Source organism: Elaeis guineensis, chromosome 4 (assembly GCF_000442705.2).
Source record: "Elaeis guineensis isolate ETL-2024a chromosome 4, EG11, whole genome shotgun sequence".
NCBI lineage: Eukaryota > Viridiplantae > Streptophyta > Magnoliopsida > Arecales > Arecaceae > Elaeis > Elaeis guineensis.
The window spans coordinates 119351821-119366384 of NC_025996.2; positions in this window are offsets into that span (position 1 = coordinate 119351821).

Here is a 14564-nt window from a genome sequence, read left to right on the forward strand (position 1 = left end):
TAACCTCTTGTCTTTATCCTCTCACGTGGATAAGACACGTTCGACGTTGTTTTAAAAAGAGGAGAAAGGTGGGACGTGCATAAAAAATTTTAGGAGAGAAACTTTGAGGCGTGTGGAAGGCTTCTGCGCAAGGTGAAGGTCCAAAACCTTCTGAGAGAAAATGAAAGAAAAGAGAGAAAATTGGGCGCAGGGTTTTTGGTGTGTACCCTAGGATTTCTACCTAGGGTTCGGGAAGTGAGATTGGTGTGCCACGAGTGTCGTGAGTCCACCAAATTTCAGGGAGAGATCCATCAGCCTCTCAAGCAACTGTGCAGATGATCCGGAGCATCTGAGAAGTCGGCACACATCGATCGAAGGAGTTCGATCAACATCTACCATCAAAAGGGTGAAATCACGAACTAGCATTCGTGAGGAGCTGATCAGATGGGAGCTTTGTGTGGATGATCCGCAGAGGCCAGATATTTATTTGGCTACGACGTGACGATCAGAGCCCTCCAACAGTGATCAGATTGCGGTGATCGACTACCCGCAAAAGGTGATGTGTTCTGAACACAGTACTGTAAAAGGTTTACTGATTCAAATTTGAATTTCAAATTTAAATGCATGCTGTTGTATCATATTTAGATCCTAGTGTAGGATTAATTAGTATTAATTAATGAGATTAATTAATAATTTCACTATAAAATAATAATTTTGAAAAAGTTTTAAAATTACCATTTTGCCCTTGCACTAAATTTTCGCTTCAATTGGTATCAGAGCATGGTTCTAGAATATGATATACATATGCATGCGTAGATTAAGGTGTAATCTATAAGTTTAAATTTGAAATTCAAAATTTAAAATTTGAAATTCAAAAAGATTTAAAATTTAAAATTTGAAATTTGAAATTTGTTAGAAGTTTCAAATTTGAAATTCAAAATTTGAAATTTGAAATTTGGTTGAAATCTCAAATTTGAAATTTAAAATTTGAAATTCAAAATTTGAAATTCAAAATTCAAAATTTAAAATTCAAAGATTGAAAATTCGAAATTTGAAATTTGGTTGAAATCTCAAATTTGAAATTTAAAATTTGAAATTTGAAATTTGAAATTCAAAATTTAAATTTTGAAATTGGTATATTTAGATATACTTGATCCAAGTAGCAAGTAATCTAATTGGGTTGGTTGCCATGGCCGTCCGGTCATAGGAGAAAAGTAGGGTTTAAAGGCCCTCTCTTCCCATTCGATGGGGTCTCTTATGGCGGTAGGGGTGCCGATGCAATTATATCCCATGTCGATGAAGCAGCAAAAGGACTTAATTAAGAAATTTATCATGAATGTGTTAGATTAGATCTAAAAAAAAATTTATGATTTATTTTGAGTTATTTTCTGTTATGAAATGAGCAATAGAATTGCTGTTTATGAAATGTGCTGACCCGTTTGTGAAATAAGTTAACACATTTGGTGAACAGAAAATAAAATCTTTCAAATTTGAAAATTATTTTTGAAATGCCAAACTCTGACCCATCAGTCCAAGTACTTAATTAAAAGAATTAAGTGTTGTCTAGTAGGTCTAGAATTGTGAATTAAGACCTAAGACAATTGCATAAACTTGTGGGTCAATGGGTTAGATGAATTAGGTCCATAATTGGGTTAGACCTAAGGTTAGTTTAAAAAATGGACTAAATAGAGTAATTGGTCAAATCTAATCAAAAGTTGAATTAGATTAGGTCAAGGATACTCTAGACTCAACTTCAATAGTTGTAGTTGAATGGGTCCATGTCTTTAACTAGACCAAGATGGACTTAATTCATGGCTACGCGGTGGAGCCCTATTTACTAAGTTGATCAAAATTAAAACTAATGAACCGATTGGTGTCTAAGGTAAGTTCGGCAGTTTTGACCAGTGGTTCTTAAGCGGGAGCTACTCGCATTGATTCGATCATTGACGAGTTAATGGCAAATCTCCACCACTGATCTCACTTACCTGGCCAATCTGGTAAGTTAGATTTTGATTAGATCACTTGATGATTAGAGCTCACCATTTCATTAGATAAATCAGTGTGACTGATTTAGGTGCTCCTAATGCCAGCTTTAATTAAATCCTTTTTTAATCTGACTTGGTGAAGTCAGTGGGAGGATTGAAATTGGCTGGATGATTTTTTCTCTACTATTCTTTAATAAAATCCTCAAAATTATTAGGTCCCTAAAATGATTAAGTTATAATGATAACTAAGTCATAGCCTCCCATTAAGTGAGTGATAATGAGTCCATTAGTTCAATGATCATTGGAGGCCCAAAGGCCTGGTGCTCATTGGCTAATGGAATTATTATTCATAATATGATAATTTGATTGAGTCTTTCTGATGGTGGTTAGGTTGGCCGGCCAAAGTCGGGCCTGATCATTTATTGGTCCGATTCACTAAATTAAGTCATGTTAATGGTTGGACCTAACCAGATCTTTTCAGTGGAGGCCAAAGCCTACTGATTAGGTTCTGGGGCAAAATCAATTACTAGAAGTTGTTTAGAGAAACAACTGGTTAAGAACCTACCCATAGATGCACATGGGTTGACCAACCAAAGTTGGGCTCATGTGTAGTCTGTGTGGATTCTAGTACCCATTAAAGAATTAAAGTAATTCCTCGAATTGGAGGATGAGGCTACCAGTTCGTAAAAATATTGGAAAAAACTTTAGACTAAAATTCAAGTCTTTAGTATTAATTTATGTACTAATAGAGGTCTCATTTTTCTTTAATCAGCTATGGCCACTACCCTGTCGCTCCGATCATTATTAGATAATGACAAGCTCATGGGATCCAATTTCGATAGCTGGTATCGAAAATTGAAAATCATCCTTGAGCATGAGCGGATCCTTTATGTAGTAACGGATCCAGCATCTGAGGAGCCAGCTCTGAATGCTAGTAAGGCGATCCGAGACACTTACTTGAAGTGGCTCAATGACCGCACCACCATTCGATGTATTATGCTGGCAGCAATGAATGACGAGTTCAGCCGAAGGTTTAAGAATGCCCAGCCACAGGAGATGCTTCAAATGTTGAACGACTCCTTTGGCACGCCTGACGATGTTGAAAGGCATAAAACTAGTTGTGCCATTTTCAATGCTCGAATGAGGGATGGGGCCTCAGTCACTGATCATGTACTATACATGATCGAGATGATTGAGCGCCTAAGCAAATGGTCTTTTCTCTGCACGAGCAGCTCGATAAGGATGCGATCCTTAATTTCTTGCCCAAGTCCTTCCTCCCATTCCTTACTCATTTTCGAATGACAAAGCCTGCAGTAAACTACCACGGATTGTTGGGGTTGCTGCAGAACTTTGAGAAGGATCACCAACTCCATAAGGAGTCGGTGAATGTAGTGGGAGGGTCTTCTTCTCGTCGTCAACCCTTTGGGAAGGGGAAAAAGAACAAGAAGAAGAAAAATAAGAAGGTGCAATCTCATGCTGGGACAGTAGCACGGGGTCAGACCAAGAAGCGCAAGCACGACCAGAGCCAGGCGGAGTGCTTCTTTTGCAAGAAGCACGGGCATTGGAAGAGGAACTATCCTCAATACATTGCCTCCCTGGACCCGAACAGGCCAAAGAAGAAGCAAGGTAATTATATGATAACTCCTTGCAACTTTTCGATTTGTGATACTACTGCTTGGGTATTGGATACCGGAAGTCCTTATCATATTTGTAATTCGATGCAGGGTCTGCAGGTCAGTAGGAGATTTGATGAAGGCGAGAGGTTCCTGAATGTTGGAGATGGAAGCAAAGTTCCAGTTCTAGCTTTAGGAATCATGAGTCTTGTAATCAATTCTCATAATGTAATTCTGAGTGAATGTCACTATTGTCTAAGTTTTTTATTAAATATTATTTCTGTAGACCTTTTGGCCATGTACGATTATGATTTTTTAATAAAAAGAAATATTTACAATATCATTTTGAATGGTGTTACAATATTTGTTGGATAATTAAATAATAAAATTTACTTACTATCACAGCCTGTTAATGTAGTTCAAAAATTTGGTAAACGCTCTAGAATAGATAATGTGTCAGAAGTCTACCTTTGGCACTGTAGGCTAGGTCATATCAATAAGAACAGGATAAACAGGTTAGCTCAAGAAGGAATTCTTGAAGTTAGTGATTGTGAATCACTTCCAACCTGTGAGTCCTGTCTTCTTGGGAAGATGACCAAGTCACCTTTTACTGAAAAAGGTGAGCGAGCCAGTGAACTCTTAGGTTTGGTACATTCTGATGTATGTGGACCCATGAGCTCAAGTGCAAGAGGTGGATTTTTTTACTTCATAATCTTCACAGACGACCTATCTAGGTATGGGTATGTCTATTTAATGAAGCATAAGTCGGAATCATTTGAAATGTTCAAACTATTCCGAAATGAGGTAGAAAAACAAACTGAGAAGTGCATTAAAACTCTTCGATCTGATCGAGGAGGTGAATACCTTTCCAATGAGTTTCTGACGTATCTAGGGAAGAATGGATTCTCTCTCAGTGGACTCCTCCTGGAACACCACAGCATAATGGTGTGTCTGAAAGGAGGAATCGGATCCTGTTAGACATGGTTCGATCCATGATGGGGTTTGCTGGTCTGCCGATCTCCCTCTGGGGATATGCACTTGAATCGGCTTGTTACCTTCTAAATAGAGTTCCGAGTAAGTCTGTAGCCAAAATGCCATATGAGATATGGATAGGACGTAAGCCAGTACTCTCGCACCTTAGGGTTTGGGGGTGTCCGGCTTATGTTAAATATTTAATTACAGACAAGCTTGGACCTAGGTCTGACAAGTGTAATTTTATAGGGTACCCAAAAGAGATCAAAGGGTATTATTTCTACCTTGCTGATGAGCAAAAGGTGTTTGTCAGCCTTAAGGCAATCTTTTTAGAAAAGGAGTTCCTTAGTGAAGGAACTGTTGCCTCTAAAGTCGAACTTGACCAAGTTCGACAGGTGGAAAAACCGACACATGTTACTGAACCTGAACCGGATTTGATTAGATCAGATCCGGAGCCCATTGATTATGCACCCTTAAGATGGTCTGGTAGAGTACCACATCAACCGGACATATACTATGGTTTCTTGGTCCGGGATGGTGATCCTGTCGAACTTGATGAAAACGATGAGGATCCGATCACCTACATGGATGCAATGCAGAGACCTGACTCTGAGAAATGGCTAGAGGCCATGAAATCCGAAATGGAGTCCATTAAGGTCAACGATGTGTGGACATTGGTAGACCCACCCGAAGGAGTAAAACCCATAGGGTGTAAGTGGGTCTTCAAAAGGAAGAGGGGCGCAGACGGAAAGGTGGAGACCTATAAAGCCCGTCTGGTTGCCAAGGGATATCGTCAACGTTATGGTATAGACTATGACGAGATATTTTCTCCTGTGGCAATGCTCAAATCCATTCGGATTATGCTTACGATAGCTGCCCATCTGGACTATGAAATCTGGCAGATGGATGTGAAGACAGCATTCCTAAATGGAGAGCTGGACGAAGAGGTGTATATGATACAACCTGAAGGGTTCACATCCACAGATGAGTCTAAGGTGTGCAAGCTACAGAGGTCCATTTATGGACTTAAGCAGGCATCTCGAAGTTGGAACATACGTTTTGATAGGACGATCAAAACGTATAGCTTCATTAAGAATAGAGAAGAACCCTGCATTTATAAGTGGGCTAATGGTCCAGTAGTAGTATTTCTTGTATTGTATGTGGATGACATTCTCTTAATCGGGAATGATGTCCCTGCATTACAGGGAATAAAAATTTGGCTATCGTCACAGTTCTCCATGAAGGATCTGGGAGAAGCTTCCTACATCCTAGGGATGAGGATCTATAGGGATAGATCCAAAAAGTTGCTTGGCTTATCCCAGTCCACGTACATTGATACTATGCTGAAAAGGTTCAGCATGAAAAATTTCAAGAAAGGCTATCTACCGATAGGCCATAGAATTTTTCTCTCGAAGAGGGATTGTCCGACAACACCTCAAGAGAGAGAGCGTATGGGTAGGATTCCATATGCTTCGACAGTGGGATCTATCATGTACGCCATGACATGTACACGACCAGATGTGGCATACTCACTAGGGGTAGTGAGTAGATACCAATCTGATCCAGGAGAGAATCATTGGAAGGTTGTTAAAACCATCCTGAAGTATTTAAGAAATACTAAGGACCAGTGGCTTATATATGGTGAATCGGACTTGAGACTTATAGGGTTTACAGATTCTAGTTTCCAGTCTGATCGCGATGATAGCAAGAGTGTGTCAGGATTTATTTTTACCCTTAATGGTGGGCTGTCTGCTGGAAGAGTTCCAAGCAGCACACTGTGGCTGATTCAGTATGCGAGGTGGAGTATATTGCTGCATCAGATGCTGCCAAAGAAGCGGTATGGCTGAGGAAATTCATCACCGAGCTTGGAGTAGCACCCTCCCTTGTTGGTCCAGTTCTGCTCTACTGCGACAGCTCTGGAGCCATTGCTCAGGCGAAGGAACCAAAGGCACACCAGCGGACGAAGTATATTCTGCGTCGCTACCATCTCATCCGGGAGATCGTGGATTGAGGTGACGTCGACCTTCAGAAGATCGACGGGAAGGAGAACCTGGCCGACCCATTTACTAAAGCCATTGCGGTGAAGGAGTTCAACGACTACAAGTCGAAGATGGGTATTAGATACTGCACCGATAGGCTTTAGGCCAAGTGGGAGATTGTTGGGAATAGTATCCCAAAGCCAATCGTCAGTCTGTTGACGGTTGTGCTCCTTTTTGTATTAGTACATGAATTATAAATAAATAAAAATTATTTTGATATTTTTTCATCACAAATGTTTCATCTTCTAATGAACTCCTGTGTTGTGGTGAAGTCCTTAGGACTATTTAGACTCGACAAAGGAGGATTTGTCGCTTAGTCCTTAAACATGTTCACGACCAAATGATACGTTGTTACCAAGGACGACAACGTTTATCGAGCATAGGTCATTGTGTGCCATATGGGTTGGTTGTCCTCATAACCAAAGAGTGTGGAGACACTGGTATGGCATACAGGTGAGATGTAATGGTACATCTGCACTGAACGTGACCAACTCCGGAGCTATTTCTGCTGTCAAGATTTGCTCCGATGGGATATGGGTAAATGTCCCTCCGACCTGAGACCGCCATGGTGACTTGCAAGCAACTCACTGCACTTAGGCACTGGACTACCTGAATTTTTAATTCAGTGACAGAAGGTTGCTGGGTGTAGTCAAGTACTTGACTTGTCAGTGCGTGTGTCAAGATGGAATTGACCACTCCAGTTTAGGAGCTGTGTACAGTCGTGTTTCAATTTAGCAAAATCTTGGCCAGGGTAGTCCTAGTGAGGAGTCACAGGACTAATTGAGTTGAGCACGATTCGGATGATATCATCAGGGTTGACAGTTTAACCCTGAGTCGTCCTAAACACAGGGTCAAAAGGGATGAATTATACGGTAACCATATTCACGTAGGTTCTGAATGTTGTGATTACGATTATTTGACCTATCCGATCGTCGGGTACCATTGCTAGATGGTCACTTCGATTAGTACAGAAATTAGTTCCTGTGCTACCGGCTTAGGTTCGAACCTGCGGGGTCACACACATTAGAGGTTCCTTTCTGATCTGATGGCTGATTATGAGTCTTATCTATCTGGGACTCTATGATTGAGAATTAGGATTCTTTAATCATGAGTTCCACACATTTTGGGTACCGGGGTCAAAATTTTGAATTTCAAATTTTGAATTTGAAATTTGAACTCTTTGATCAGGGTTTCATATCGATGGTCTCTGATGCCTGATTGCCCATCGGATTTAGACTCAATATTTATGAGAGGTTTAATTAGTGATTTAATCACTAATTAACTCAATTTGATTGAGTAATTATTTTTGGATCAAGTCCAATTGAATTGGATTTAGTTTGGATTGACCCGATTAGGTTAAATGTTGACCTAATCGCTAAGGTGGTTTAGTCCCTGATTTGATCAGGGGTTAGGTTTAGTTAATTCCTGATTTGATTAAGATTTTATTGAGCTTAATTAAGCCTAATTATATTGGGTTTAATCTGGTCTAATTGTGCTTAACCTATTTTAAACTAGGTTGGCTCAATTTGAATCAAACCACCTTGTTTTAAATTCCCTGCGACACCCAACTTCCTTGCACCCATTTGAATTCACGAGAAGAAACTTCTCATGAAATTTTTCTCACACAAAACCCTTCCCCACACCCTCATTTGTGCGCCATATGGATGGATAAAATAATTAGTTAGCCATTCAAATTCAAAGCATGTTTGAATTTGAATGGATAACTTATCACTTGCCCTTTCATCCTTATCCATTTTGTGCGCTACATTACTTACACGAGAAAAGATTTCTCGTGAAACATTTTCTACGCACAAAGAGCCACGCCCCTTCTCTTCTCACACCCAAAAGGATAGGGATAAGTTGGTTTTCATTTGAATTCAAATTTGATTTGAATTCAAATGTGTAACCTCTTGTCTTTATCCTCTCACGCGGATAAGACACGTTCAACGTTGTTTTAAAAAGAGGAGAAAGGTGGGACGTGCGTAAAAAATTTTAGGAGAGAAACTTTGAGACATGAGGAAGGCTTCTGCACAAGGTGAAGGTCCAAAACCTTCCGAGAGAAAAGGAAAGAAAAGAGAGAAAATTGGACGTAGGGTTTTTGGTGTGTACCCTAGGGTTTCTACCTAGGGTTCGGGAAGTGAGATTGGTGTGCCACGAGTGTTGTGAGTCTACCAAATTTTAGGGAGAGATCCATCAGCCTCTCAAGCAACTGTGCAGATGATCCAGATTATCCGAGAAGTCGGCACACATCGATCGAAGGAGTTTGATCAACATCTGCCATCAAAAGGGTGAAATCACGAACTAGCATTCGTGAGGAGCTGATCAGATGGGAGCTTTGTGTGGATGATCCGCAGAGGCTAGATATTTGTTTGGCTGTGACGTGACGATCAGAGCCCCCTGACGGTGATCAGATTGCGGTGATCGACTACCCGCAAAAGGTGATGTGTTCTGAACACAGTACTGTAAAAGGTTTACTGATTCAAATTTAAATTTCAAATTTAAATGCATGCTGTTGTATCATATTTAGATCCTAGTGTAGGGTTAATTAGTATTAATTAATGAGATTAATTAATAATTCTACTATAAAATAATAATTTTGAAAAAATTTTAAAATTACCATTTTGCCCCTGCACTAAATTTTTGCTTCATAGTGGACTCAGACTCATAACCTAAACCAATCCGATTAGATTAGGTCAGTCCAAATGCATCAATTTTAATCAGAATTCTTTTTAATTAATTTTTGAATGAAACTCTTTTAATTCATATGAGCCATAAATCAAAATTGATGTCTAGTAACATGTCATGACTATTTGGAAGAGATAGAATTTGGTAGAAATATCAAAAATATCCTTCAGTGGTAAGTTGCTGTGTAATTCAATCCTTCATCATACAATATTCTAAATGAGCTAAGGATATAGAATCATATCAAGTCTAAATACTTATCTATGTGTATCTCGATCAGAAGGTAATGATTCAGTTGATGATACATTAGAAACTCTTTTCTAATTATCATCCTATTTTGGTCAAAGACTTTTTGAATCATCAACCTATGAGATCATATAGGATATTCGCTCTCCTTATTAGGAGTGATCAATTCTTTATTGACTACTCACAACCTCCATGCATACTGCATCATATTCAGAATACCCCACATAAGAATCAGAGAATTAAGCTAGGAAGTGAATCAAAATATAGATTCATATATACAGGGCACCATGGTGATCTCAGGTCTAAGGATCACTTGCACTACTCCCATTAGAGAATAACCTACTGACATGCATATAAGGCTCTATCAGATGTTCTTTTGATAGATCAATTCAGTAAACTCATTCTCTAATGAGCACCCACATCCTTATATTAGTACCACGACACAAGTGATTGTGAGATCAAACCATCCTCTCCATCAAGTATACATAGGATGTGCCAATCTTACTAGAATCATTGATCTTCGACTCAATGATCCTACAACTGCAAATATTTTAGATCAAAACTATCAAGATTTTAGGTCTTACTGACATAATCTCATCATAGCCCTAAAATCATTATCCTAATCTATGGAGTTCATTATAATCTTAAATAAATATTAAGATGCAGCATATAATAAAATAAAATATCTAATTTTATTAATAATAAATATCAAATACATGAGTTTAAAAGATAAAATACAGAAAAATATCCTATCGCATCACATATGAGATTGGCTTGTAGGACATTATTCTTTCAATCTTTTACTTGCACTAAAGTCAATCACTCCTATACTTGATTCCTATGCAATGTAGGTGGCGGTCAAACTACTTCAATGACAAGATCTTAGTGAATATATCTGCTATATTATTCTTGGTGTCAACTCGCTCTACGATCATATCGTATCTTTCGACAATCTTCCGAATGAGGTGCAACCACCTTAGGATGTGCTTGAATTTATGATGAGATCTCGGTTCCTTTGCTTGAGCAACAGCCCCCGTGTTATTACAATAAAGTGGCATGGAGTGTTTAATCTCAGAAACCACACCCAACTCTGAGATGAACTTCTTCATCCAGATAACTTTCTTAGTAGCCTCACTAGCAGCAATGCACTCCACCTCAGTGACTGAGTCAGCTGCAGTCTGCTATTTGGAACTCTTCCAACTCACTGCACCATCATATAGAGTAAATACATATCCTGATGTTGATTTACTATCATCAGATCAGATTAAAAATTAAAATCTATAAAGCCTTCTAATTTCAGATCAAATCTATTATAAATGAGAAAAGCATCTCTACTCCTTCTTAAGTACTTGAAAATATTTTTCACAGCTTTTCAATGATTCTCTTCTGGATTTTTCTGAAATCTACTTACAATGCTTAAGGCATAAGTGACATCAGATCAAGTATACAATATAACATACATTATCGATCCTATAGTCGAAACATAAGAAATAGAACTCATTCTCTTTTTCTCTTCAGGTATCTTAGGAGAGATCTTTCTAGAGAGATGTATGCCATGACTAATGGGCAAGTAACTTCTTTTACTTTCCTCCATGTTGAACCTCTTCAATACAAGCTCTATGTATCTAGACTTAGACAAGCCAAGCATCTTCTTCAATCTATCCTTATAGATTTTTATACTAAGTATATAGGATGCTTCACCCAAGTTTTTTATAAAAATTTTTTATGATAGCCAAATTTTGACCGATTGTAATATAGGGATATCATTTTCAATGAGTAGTATGTCATCTGTCATCTACATACAAGATCAAAAAGATAATGGCACTCTCACTAATCTGTTGGGCCTCATGTGGTGCTTTTAAAGCTCAGAGGATCAAGTCTAAGGTCAAGGTCCAAAGTCCATGAGGTGGTCATGGGATTTTTATGGCTAATTTGGGCCTTAGTGCAAAAGGCTGTCAGCCTTTCGAATCTTGAGATTCATAAATTTTGGGCCTTAAGGGGCTAACTTATATTTAAACTAGGATTGAGTTCAAGATTATAAGATTGGGTCAAGTCATGGGCGTACATGGGCTTGAGTGAGCATAATCTTATATTGAGTTAGCCAACGGAGTTTTTAGGTCGGGTCACATTGACCCGGTATATAAAGATATACTGTATTCTAACTCGAGGAAGTGAATGAATACAAAATTATTTTTTCTCTAACTTTATCTCTCTTCTTTCCTCTCTCTCTTTGGTCTTATCTATGTTGTAGTAGCAAGAAACTCTAGGATTTTTTGGCCACCAATCCCAAAAAGGAAAGAAAGGAGGCACTAGGGTTTCTAGCGCCCTTCGTTGTGCAAGCCCCCTTTTGTGCACCCCCTCTTGGCCACCCAAGAGGAGTTTCACATCTTCATATTTTACTTTTTGGAGGTCTCATCAAGGTGCTTCCAGATCCCAAAAGGTGGATTTCATATCTGGAAGAGAAAAGATTCGAATCGCAGAAGAAAATATTACCGATAGGATTTATAAGGCTGCTGAAATCCTGAAGGCTGTTTTTGTGTTGCTTTGTTGCTGGCCTTCAAGGACCTCCATGACCTGATCCTTGCTATTTTTTGATGTCCACAACCTAAAGAAGTTGCTCCAATAATTGGTACCAGAGCATGGGTTGTGTGGAGAAAAAAAAGACTCAAGAAGTTAAAAATCTTCAAAAGCTAAAATTTCAGCAAGGATCCTGTCAAGGTATTTCTCAAATCCCTTGGAGTTTTGTTGTGTTTTTGGTTTGGATCCAGCCATGAGAAGCAACATGAAGGTTGATTTTGAGAAGTTTGATGGGAAAAAATTTTTTTCTATGTGAAAAGTTTGGGTATAAGATCTTTTGGTTCAAGCAGATCTGGATCTAGCATTGGAAGAGAAGCCTGAAAGGATGACAGATCGTCAGTGGATGTTCCTAGAAAAGAAGGCTTATTCTATGATTAGAGGATGTTGACAGATGTGGTACTCTATTCGGTGTTAGAAGAAAGGACCCCGAAAGATTTGTGATTGAAGTTCCACATCATGTATATAGAAAAAATTATGTGCAACAAGCTGATGTTGAAGAAGAGACTATACAGCCTTCGGATGCAGGAAGGTGGAGATGCCTTGGGTCACATCCAAAAATTCGATCAGGTGTGCAATGAGTTGCTGAATATCAGGGTGAAGATGGAGGAAGAAGATAAGTTGTTGCTACCGCTATGCTTACTGCCCCCTTCCTATAATCCATTGGTGATGATGCTGCTCTACGGCAAGGAGACCCTGAAGTATGAAGACATGGTCTCGCTACTGCGGTCCAATAAACGGTGGGAGAAGTTGACCAAAAAAGGTGCTCCCAGGAAGGCTTGCCCATAGGGTAGAGATCGGGAAGAGGAAGGAAAAGAGGCAAGTCTAGCAGATGGTCAAGGTCTCAAAAGAGCAAGAGCAGGAAGGAAGCCAGGTGCTACAAGTGCAACGAGATAGGACACTTCAAACGAGATTGCCCATAGTGGAAGAACAAGAAAGGAGATAAGGAAGGATCTAATGCGCTGAGTATGGTGGCTGATAGTGAGATGGAGGATGATCTCTTGGTGGTATCATATGGTTACAGTCAAAATATAGATGTATGGACCCTGGATTCAGCCTATTCGCATTACTACACTCCAAACCGATCTTAATTACATACACCAGGATGGATGAAGGGAGCGTGACACTTGGAGATGATCATCCGTATAGAGTTGTTGGTATTGGGAGCATTCGGGTGAAGATGTTTGATGGGATGGTGCAGACTCTCACTAATGTGAAGCACGTCCCTGATCTGAAGAAGAATCTCGTGTCACTAGGTTATCTGGAGCAGAGCGGCTACAGCTTCAACAGTTGTACCAGGAGTGGGGTGTTGAATATCTCAAATGGAGCCATGGTAATGATGAGAGGTAGGAGGATGGAGAACAATCTCTATAGGATAGAAGGATCTGTGGTGACTGAAGAATCTGATACCAGCAGCTGCAGCACAGGACCAACAGGGGGCTCATCGATTGTGGCATTACCACCTAGGCCACATGGGAGATCGTGGGATGAAGGAGCTAAGCAAACATGGTCTGATTCTAGATTTAGATGAAGGTATTTCAGAGGTATGTGAGCCATACCAGATCAAAAAGTAGAGAAGAGTGCAGTTTGCCAGCAGTTCAGCCCGCAGTGTAGCCCCATTCGAACTAATTCACACTGATGTATCGGGATCGACCCCGATTTCAGCTAGAAACAGAGCGAGATACTTCTTGATCTTCATAGATAATTTTTCAAAGAAGATATAGATCTACTTCATGAAGAAAAAATCAGAAGTCTTCATCAAATTCAATGTATAAAAAGCTGAGGTGGAGAAGGAGATAGGTTGGAGCTTGAAGTGTCTGCGGTCCGACAATGGTGGGGAGTACACCAGCAAGGAATTTTAAATTTTTTATGAGGAGTGAGGCATCAAAAGGCACTTCTCAGTGAGAGAGACTCCTCAATAAAATGGGATGGCTGAGAAGATGAACAAAATCCTTATGAAAAAGGCACGGTGTATGAGGCTGCAGGCAGGGCTTCCTAAGGCATTCTGAATTGATACAGTGGATGCAGCCTGTTATTTGATGAATCGATCACCTCACATCAAGTTAGATAATAGTATTCCAGAGGAGAAATAGTCTGGAAGGAAGATTGGACTGAGCTATCTAGGGGTGTTTGGGTACACGGCATTTGTGCACTTCAGTGCTGGTGAGCGAAGCAAATTGGACACCAGGTTATGAAAGATGGTGTTCTTGAGATACCCATGAAGAGTTAAGGGATACCGGCTGTGGGATCCCTTGGAGAAGAAGGTTATCATTAGTAGAGATATCATATTTGATAAAAATTTAGTTCTCCAAAGACGAGATGGCATAGAGGAGCAATAGGAGCAGCAGAAGGTTCAGTAAGGCAGCGTCGGACAACTAACATCCTATTCTATTTTGTCACTTGCAGATGCATCGGGAGGATTTGGTATTCAGGTGGAGCACTTTCCAAAGATATCTTTGTTGGATTTTTATGGT